The sequence below is a fragment of the Synchiropus splendidus genome, chromosome 1 (genome assembly GCF_027744825.2).
Source record: "Synchiropus splendidus isolate RoL2022-P1 chromosome 1, RoL_Sspl_1.0, whole genome shotgun sequence".
NCBI lineage: Eukaryota > Metazoa > Chordata > Actinopteri > Syngnathiformes > Callionymidae > Synchiropus > Synchiropus splendidus.
Window position 1 is genome coordinate 33,882,004 of NC_071334.1, and position 10,851 is coordinate 33,892,854.

A 10,851-nucleotide genomic window follows, 5' to 3' on the forward strand; every position below is an offset into this window, starting at 1 on the left:
AAAATATTTTAAAATGTCATTTTGATTTTATAGTTATTACGTATTGTTTCATTTTGTATATACTTTATTTAAAAATACTCACTATTAATTGACAAATATTGGTTGATCTTGTCAAGCAGTAACTAAACAGCATGTAACTATGATATAATATGTAATTTATTACAAGGTACATACTGCAAAAAAAAAAAAACATTAGCAGAATCTGATCTAAGTTAACATTTCATTACCACCATTCATACACATGGAGGAAGAAAAACAAGCAAATACAATGGGGAAGAAAGAAGAGAAAGATCTTAATAGAAAAGAGGCCTTTCCAACACAATCAGAAAAGGCATAAAAAAACAATGCGTTAGTCGTAAGTGGTTAATAAGTTAAGATGTGTTATAAAGCCAACAACCTGTCAACATATCTCAGTGTACTTGACTCGGAATTTGCCACTTTGGGTGCTGTTGCCTTTGTAGTTGTTGTGCGCTTGAGTCAAAATGCAGTGAGGACATGTTCGCTCTCAACTCCCCAACCTATCGACTTTCCTCTCTGCGGTGTACTGAGGTGTTCCCAGGTCAACCAAGAGATAGCAGAGGTATTAGGACAATCCTCCTGGATGACTGAGTGCAGTGATCTTGTTCTTATGGTCAGTACAGAGCTGGTGACCGCAGGGGACTGTAGAAATCCATTGGTCAGTGGAGTACTATGACTTCTGGCTCAGCTCTTTTTTTCATGGAGTCCTCATGCCTGAGGACACTGATCCGTCTCACTCCATCCTTTCCTCACTCATGAACAAGACCAAATATACTTAAACCCCATCTGGGGACTGAATGTCTCTGCCTGAGAACCATGGTGGCAGACTGAGCAGAGGTCACCTCCATCCAGTACACTTCACTTTCAGTTGGAGAAACTGAATTTGGTAGTGAGGAATTTTACTGTCAGTTTTGATTTTCCTTGAAATAATTTCATTTGGAATGAACAGTTTTAAAATCACTTATTTTCAAAGCTATTTGAGAATCGCACTTCAGACAGATAAAAATGCTTTCACTTAGCAGTATTTACAGAATCATAATGGCCGACAAGTCTTATGCAGCTGTCAATTACTAAACTCCTGAGGATCCTGAACAGAAACAACAAAGTTCCGACCTGTTCAGATTTTATTGAAGTTGCAAATCCCAAAATAGCACATGTGAATTTGTCACATCTTCCTCAAACACCTTTCTCTTCATATCCTAAAGTCTTTGAGGTGTCAGTGGAGAAACTGCCCGGGCTTGTCAGTGCTGACTCACAGCTGCATCATGGGAAATGTAGAATATCACCGTCTATCAGCTATATTTTCGCTCCTCACTGCATCCAACTGTGATAAGTGATGTGTGCAGCAATCGAGCATTACAGCGCCACCTACAGGACTACCAAGCATGTGTACTCTATATTTGACTCACATCTATACTCTTGTGTAAAAACATTTTGCTTCCACTATCTTGGGGTTTGAACTGTCAATGGTGTTTGTGTTTGACCAGTAAACTTGTACTTTTTCATGACGACACACCAACTCACTGCCGGCTGTTGCATGTCTTCTTTGTTTGTATGCTCATGGCAGTCAGAGCTCGGCTCCACTAGTCGGACTAGTCGGCCGGCTCTGGGCTCCCGATGTGCTCAAATGAACGCGGCTTCATTTCATGTAGAATCTTCTCAGGTGGAGGATTTTACGTCACATGTACAGTAAAAGATAGTTGAAACAACAAGTGTTTCCTCTTCTTCCTACTGCACCTGGACCTAGCTATGCCCCTCCTCCTCTTCCTTCCGGTTCCTAAAGAACCTAACAGTGTTTTGAATTAAGAGATGAGTCGGGTCTGAGCTCAGGTTTGGGGCACAAAACTAGGTTGTGAAAGATAGTTTTTCCGTTTTGCTTTTTCTTTCTGTGAGAGAAGAAATTAAAACGTTGTCCCTGAAAATTACAAAGCAAGAAGAAAGTTGAGGAAAATGAATTACTCCATGACATTATATGCTTAAAATTTGATGTATAACAATGTATTATTTCAGTTTACACTAATTTTAGCCTCAATTTGAATCATAAATACTGGAAGGTTTGAAGGGTGAATATCTTGGCTACAGAACTATGGCTATATCATGTAGTTTATCATATGAAGGCAATGTTCTACAAGGCATTTTCGCAAAAGATTTTATTCACAATACTGTGAAAATAGTAATTTCATTTAATTTCAATATAGCTACTATATACATATTTTTGTCCATATGAAGCCAAGAGTGACCCGCAGTCTGAGCGCTCCCTCATCATGAGTGGAGGACTCTGCTACTTAAGGTAGACTGTTAAGGATGTTCTGACAAAGTGTTTTTAGGAGGAAGAATGTATGCCGACAAAAAAAACCAATCACCATTCAGGATAGTTTTTTTCATTCAATTCAATTCAGAAATTGTTCCTTCTTGCACACAGATGAGTTGTGTTTGACATCCTACCTCCCACATCATTTACGGCAAAGCTACTGTCATAAATGTGAGCTGTCCACTATAAACATGTGTGTAGTAGGTTCAGTGCAGCTGACCAGCAACAAGTCCCTAAATGCAATATTTAACTTTCACTTAATAAGCGTTCAGAAGTGAAGAGCGAAGACCATCGTCCAATGACATGCTCATCTGTTCTTTTTCCAAATGGTCGGCTATTCTCCGCATGAGCAATGTTTTCTGTTTTGCTTCACGACAACGCTCGACACATCCAATCAGTGATGCGTAGTAGCTTCAACAGGGGTAACTCAGTGTTTTTCTCCAGCTAACCTGCTCGCTAGCTGGTTTGCTTCATGGCGTATGTTGCCACAGCAACTGACGGAGAGGTCCACAGATCCTGCTTCATCAAACCGAAAACCCTGAGTCTGCTCACTTCAACCAACTTTTCATTTAACCACATTTTTGAAACAGGCTGCTGGTCCATGAGAAAAACAACACCAAGCATGTGGTCAGAGGAGCAGTTACGGTGATGATGTTGTTTGTTTTTCAAGATCTTTGGAGCAACCTCTAAGAGGTGCACCTTCAAGTTACCACCATCCGTCAGTTGGTGTCCAGATTTTACAGACCCAAAATCTCATGTGGATGGCTGATGTGCGTTCAGGTGTTTTGTGCAGAGCCTGCGTCTGTAAACTTGTCCATCTTCGACTGTCCCACACCAGAACTTGGATCTGCTACTCCACTCCTCTGCTGAAACCTTCCAGACTGAAGTGGCGCTGTAGCCGTTACCATTCTCTGCTGTCACCTCGACCGATGCAGTCATGATCTGCTCATCAACCCACCACAGGACGTCCTGCAGTGGAGACCTGAGACGTGTGACCACACAGACCAGCAGCTGTGGAGACTCTGGGTCCTCACTGAGATGAACTGGAGACACGAGCTGCACCTCGGGACCACAACCTGTGCAGACAGAGACAAAGACATGTTTGAGATGATTTTGCTTGGAATATGAGACTGAAGAACTCACCTGCCGCTCTGTTGTGAGAATGATAGGAATCATGTTCATCATGTGTTGCTGCTCCTCCTGAGGTCACCAACAGACGTGTCTCTTCACTGAAGACCACCGAGAACGAAGCACTTTGTTTCCTGGTCGGAGGTGGGATGCAGAGAACCAAGCAAACTGACCTACAGGAGGAGAAAACTGGCTCACGCACTGACCACAGAGCAGACTGTTGAAGCAGCTGGTCATCATCTCACCCCAGCAGGACCATGCAGACCGCCACTGTGTCCATCCTGGAGACTCGTCCTTCTTCACTCAACTGGAAGGACAATAGATGTTCGGCGAAATGTGGGTCTCCATCTGCTTTCGACAGATAGTTCTATCAGCCACCGACCGCTCCTGTATTACATCTGCTATACTAACATACTAATCTATAATGTGATGGTCATTGCAGTATTATTATTGTTGTTATTATAGTTATCGTTAGTATTAACTAGAGAGCTATACTTTTAATCCTCAACACCATAGAACTCTACTCATAGAACTAATAAGACTACCTCTGCTATTAATGCAACTAGTACCACTATACCACTATAAACACAACTGCATTCCTCTGACAAATGGTTAATAATCGCCCCTTAAGCTACTACTCCTAACACCAATACTTCTGATACTACTAATGCATTACTACTACAACCACTGACACTATCATTAAACCCTGTACTATGACTTTTAGTACGAACTACTATTGCTATGTCTGGCTCTGCCACAACAATCTGATGTACTTCTACAACATAAACAGATATCAATACTGCACTATATTAGATTCAAACTGTAGCAACTACTAGCATGACTACTATTACTACTTCCTGCAGTTAGTGCTTACAATACTTAAGTTGTTAAATACTAATACAATCACTGCTAGTACTATCTCTTGTATTACAACCACTAGAAAGAATAGTAGCTACTGCACTGCTGAGTCAAGTAACTACTACTAGTCATTATTCTATTGATTAGAAAACACATAATCACATGTATTGCAGTAAAATAAACCAGAAGTACCTGCTGCGAAGGAGCTCCTCTCCATCCGCGTCTGCGATGCGAGGAACTGCTGAGGCAGAACTGTGAAGGTCTCCAGAGGAGACAGCAGCTCTGGGATCCGAGCGACGGTTGATGAACGAGATGAAAACAGGAAATTTTCACTGCTGCTGGTTCAGCTGCAGGAGGCTGGCCACTTACACCTGCTGGTACTACAACAACTTTATTCATGCAGCGGTCAGACACGTTTTACTTTGAGGAAAACCTCAGTAAGAATACAGTTGGTGTGTTAAAGAGAACTCAAGTGATAGAGTGATTTACACATCCAAACATTTCTTAAATTAATCCTCCATCCACACTTTCGTTTGCTAATAAAACCCTCACATTTTTTTTTGCTTAATATGTCATTATACATCAATTGTTTAATTGATATATTAATGTGATATATTACTTACTATTACACTGGAATAAATCAAGTAATGACGTCAAACAGCACTAACCCTAACACTTTAAAATGTCAATGACATACATTATACATGTATATATTATACATGTATATATGTTTTCGAGTTAGTGACATTTCTGAAACTATTGATTCCCTCGTATAAATCTGTTTTGATGTATGTTCTCTTCCAGGCTGATACATCAACAACCTATTTACACAACACTTTTAGGCTATAAAAATAGTTTACTGACAATGTAAATATAAAGTATATATGGACATGGTACATAGGTAAGAAAAAAGCTATAGCTAATTTTAAAGTTTACCTACTGTAGCAGGCGACTATATACAGTGGCTTGAAAAAGTATTCATACCCCTTGAACTTTCCCACATTTTGTCACGTTCCGACCACAAACATAAATATATTTAATTGGCATTTTAGATAAAAAAATCAACATAAAGTGACACACAACTGTGAAGTATAAAGTAAATTATACATGACTTTCAATGAAAAAAAAAAAAGCTGAAAAATGTGGCATGCAAAATGTAATAAATGTAATACTAAATAGAGTCTACCAGTGTGTAATCTAACCTTAGTATAAATACAACTGTTCTGTGACAGCCTCAGACATTTGCTAAGAGGACACTGGTCAGTGAACAACATCATGAAGTCCAAGGAACAAACAGGTCAGGGATATAGTTGTGGAGTAGTTTAACGCAGGGTTAGATTATAAAAAGATTTCCCAAGCTTTGAACATCTCACGGAGCACTGTTCAATCCATCATCAAGAAATGGAAAGAGTATGGCACAACTGCAAACCTACCAAGACATGGCCGTCCACCAAAACTTACATGCCGAACAAAGAGAGCACTGATCAGAGACACAGCCAAGACGCCCATGGTAACTCTGGAGGAGCTGCAGAGAGCCACAGCTCAGGTGGGGGAGTCTGACCATAGGACGACAATTAGTCGTGCACTGCACAAATCTGGCCTTGATGGAAGAGTGGCAAGAAGAAAGCCATTGTTGAAAGAAAGCCATAAGAAGTCCTGTGTGCAGTTTGCCAGAAGCCATGTGGGGGACACAGCAAACGTGTGGAAGAAGGTGCTCTGGACAGATGAGACCAAAGTGGAACTTTTCGGTCTAAATGCAAAACGTTATGTGTGGAGGAAAACTCACACTGCACATCACTCTCAACACACCATCCCCACTGTCAAACATGGTGGTGGCAGCATCATGTTGTGGGGTTGCTTTTCTTCAGCAGGGACAGGGAAGTTGGTCAGAGTTGATGGGAGGATGGATGGATGGAGCCAAATACAGGACAATCCTGGAAGAGAACCTGTTGGAATCTGCAAAAGACTTGAGAATGGGGCAGAGGTTCACCTTCCAGCAGGACAACGACCCTAAACATAAAGCCAGAGCTACAATGGAATGGTTTAAAACAAAACGTATTCCTGTGTTAGAATGGCCCAGTCAAAGTACAGGCCTAAATCCTGTCCAGAATCTGTTGCAAGATCTGAAAACTGCTGTTTGCAAACGCTCTCCATCTAATTTTGCTAAGCTTGAGCTGTTCTGCAAAGAAAAATGGGCAAAAATTATTCCAGTCTCTAGATGTGCAAAGGTTGTTAGAGACATACCCCAAAAGACTTGCAGCTGTAATTGCAGCGAAAGGCGGTTCCACCAAGTATTGACACAGGGGGGCTGAATACTTTTGCATGTCACATTTTTCAGTTTTTTATTTTAAAAAAAAATTGAAAGTCATGTATAATTTTCCTTCTACTTCACAATTGTGTTGCTTTATGTTGATCTTTTATCTAAAATGCCAATAAAATATATTTATGTTTGTGGTCGGAACGTGACAAAATGTGGGAAAGTTCAAGGGGTATGAATACTTTTTCAAGCCACTGCATGTCAGAATCAGCTATTTAGTCAGTATTAACTTGACTAAACATTAGCTCCATTTGAATGGAGTCCTGATTTTTGCTCCGGGATCCTGGTCTCGCTTTTCGAATCAAGTGCCCACTTCCCTCTGACTTTTGGCCCTGTGCTCCCTGGCAGTCGATGAATCTCCACTTGTTTTTCACAGATTGATTGATTGATGTTCTAGTGAAAATCACGATGATAATTAACATATTTAATTGTGAACGTTGTCTTAGTAATGCTCACCTTTGTGTGGTTGAGAGAGAAAGGCATCAAGTTTGATGACCTTCACTAATATTGTGTTGCTGGAGAGCTGACGTAGTTCAGTTGGATGTTTGTTTGGAATCACGTTTTACTCTGTTCATTGTCTTCTACAATGTGTCCTCAGGTCAAAGTTCAATACACGACAAATAAGTGAGCGTGTTCCAGTCTTGGATTCGTCTCAGCAGAAATGAAGACAAGTGTGTCACAGGGTAAGAGCTTTATTGTTGGTTTAACAGCATCAGCTGACAGCAGGAAGGAAGCGAACACCACTCTAGTTAGCTTGACTCATCACGTCAGGACAGGGGTTGGTGATGTTGCGCCGCCTCTTTGGGGCTAATGCTGCAGAAATAAATCCCTGAGTCGCTCAGTCTGGAGCCGCGCAACAGCAGCGAGCCCTCAGCGTCAACAGACACTCTGGACGGACAGAAAACAGCAGCCGGGGTCACTCCGGACATGTCAGTCGACGTGAAGGAGAGGACGAGCTGCGTTCGGCGTCCTGCCGACCTCTTGTACCAGCTGACAACAGATGCTTCTGTGGTGTTGCTGCTGACCAGCAGGGGGCACTTCAGGACCGCATCATCGCCCAGTGACACCTGTACTATCCGAGTGGCTCTCACTCCTTCAGAAGGCAAGTACAGACACAAATGAATTCAGATAATATTCATCCTTTAGGTCACACATAGATTTTCAGCTGTCATATAATTTATCAGACATAACCTGAGGCCACTCATTGACTCATCGACTACTTAATATCTCGAGTAAAGCATTGTCATTTGTGTAGCAATTGCAGTCTTCTCTCGTAGTTCTGAAATAGAAAAATGATCGCGCGCATTTCAAGTTGAAATTTAAATTCTAATTTAAGTTAGCACGGAAAAGGGTTGTATCATCTACTCTGTTATGTGATATTTTAGTTATTCATAAACAAATAAAATTAGGCTGCATATTCTGTTTTTCAATAATGATATGATGAATGCACCTAAAATATACTTTTTATTACAAAAAACTGAGCAATTATTATAACTAAGAAAACAAACAACTGCCACAAATTGAAGCTATAATAAAGAGTATTAAAAAAATATATATTTAAGCATCAAAACAGTTACAACTCTGGATAAATAATATTGTCTTTTTCCCAATCTAAATCTATTTAAAACTTAACAACTTTGCACTGCTGAACGTGTTTGCATGAAGCAGTTTAAGTGAAGAGTACAAATGAAGTATTAGGAGCGCCATTGAGTGCTGAGGAGTGAAAACTCACCGCACAGAGCGAGAAGAAACAGGCAGACTGCTGGAGACGCCATCATCGATTTCACAACGAGGATACCTGAAAATATCATGACTCGGAGCACTGAACTCGTTGAAACATAGTGTACTGCAGCGCCTCCTCTGGAGGACAGACTCTCAAACTCAGACTTTCAAAACGTTACTAGAATAGAATAGAAACGTAATAGGAAGTCAGGTTTAACTAAACTAAAACGTGTGTTTCATGTCGCTTTAGCTTCACTAATCGAAGCTGAATGTATTTCAGGTCTAACTTGATTGTTAGTTCTATGTTAGTTTCCCCCCGTGAAACAACAATACTCAATACAATATTAAACATCCAAAATAGAGAAATAGTTTTGGGTTTTTTTTTCATTGTGCTTTTTTCTAATAGAAGCAAGAAAAAAAGAAGAAAAAAATCTGTTTTGCATTTTAGATTTTTTTTTTTTATTTTGCGACATTTTACACATGACAGACTCTTTGTTCCTGGCTGTCTTTGCGTGGACTTTGGAAGTATGTAAAGTTGCCTTTAAAGCTCTCTATGTATTTGGATGGAGGATGTAAATCAAGTCGAGCTTCAGGTCCTTCTTATCTACCAAAACAGAGGCTTTCATCACAGCTCCATATACCGTGGTGACTCGCTGTGAGTGCCACTACTGCTGTGGTTTGATGTGTTGTGTAACCATCTGAAGTTTTGCGGTTGTTGACGGTTGATGCTGGTCTCCTACCACATTCACACCTGCAGGAAGTGACAGACCTATGCTTCAATTTCCTGTATGATGTTTCTGACTTGATGCTAAACATCTAATAAACGTTAGCGTAATGTTTTGACTTTGCTACACAACTTGTGTCAGGCCTTTTCAAATGAGATGTGACCTCTAAAACGCAGGTCTTAAAGACGCTCCACTGTTCTGCAGACAGTGACCCCATCACAGCATTTTAAGCACAACCTTGTAGCAATAAAGAAATAGATTTTTATAGTTAGCATTGTTAACTCTATTGCTCCTTCTGCGTCACTCTTAGGGTGGCTGGGAGGTGAAAAACTTTTGAAACAAATTTTCAAATAGCAAAGCACATTTACAACATTTCAGACAATTTTACAAACTCTGTTCTCAACGCATGCAAATTCTCGTACGGAAAGGTAGGTTACCAGACCTGATCCAGAAGTGGTTGCTGGAATGCTCCACTGGTACCAATTGTGGGATATCACCAATAGGAGTTGACTAAATGCAGAAATATGTTAAAACAAATTACAAACTGTGAAAACAAAGTCTCAAAACCAATTTACAAACTGTGTAAACACGTTTACAAACATGGAAAGACACAATTATTTTGCTAAAGACGTTTGAAATGTTATTAATGTTTTTCCCTCTTTGTAAATTTGTTTCAAAAGTTTGTGAATCTATTTTGCAGTTCTCAGCCACCGTGCCCTCTGCATGTTCACCTAAAATGATGTTTATAAAGCACAATGGAATTCAGACTGTTCCTTCAGTTAGCGTGCAGTACTCATGTCTTCTGTGTGATCTGGTCCCACTAATATTCACTCGGTTGCTAAACACGCTAAATCATGTTAAAGTAGATGCTCAATTTAACAACGTATTTATGCCAGTTTTGGCGAGGAAAAAACCTTTAGCTTCTTATGGAGGGTCAACATGCTGTTTTCAGCACTTAAATTAGTCATGTACTATACATTTTTATTAGGTTCCATTATACTGTTACTTATCAAGAACTTATCAAGACTTATCAACTTGATCAAGACCTTGTAGTGCTTCAACCATTCAGATTCCAGCTTAATATTTGCTAGTCTAGTGCTGTCAAATTGACACGTAAAAATGATTATTGTTATTTACCTGCCCGCACTGAAGCGGCAATGTGTCAATCTGTCAGCAGGAGGCATTTATTTCAAACAGACATGTTTGACAGCATCAAAACAGGCGGCTTGTAAAACACTTCATCAAGGCAGAACCAAGTGTGAATACTTGAGATTGTTCTGGAAGCAGAACCAGATGATTTCAATTTTTTCTGGAGCTACAGTCGCTGTTCGTATGCCAAAGTGAAGTTGAAAGGGTTGCAGCTGTAACTCACCGCTCTTCTCAAGTGTTCTGTCTTTGTTGATCCCGAGCTGGCAGTCTCACCTTTGGACTGTGAAGAAGTGGACCATCACCCCAAAACTGCATCATGTTCGAGTGAAGCTAGTCTCAACTTTTAGTCAGCCTTTACCTGAGGCTTTTCTTCACGGCTTCTCGAAGTAATATGCACTAATAATACTAATAATGCACTCGTATTATCTGAGCACCCTGAACATGACCAGGAACCAGGACCCTTGCAAGATGTCCTTGTTTGAATATTTAAATCCTAATTTCTCATGAAAATTAATTCTGAGTTCATAACTTAATTGTTGGTGGACAATCTCTAATGATCCAAAGCTGGTTGTTAAGATTATGTCAGCTAAATGGAGAATCCAAGATAAAGAGTTATGAAGGAG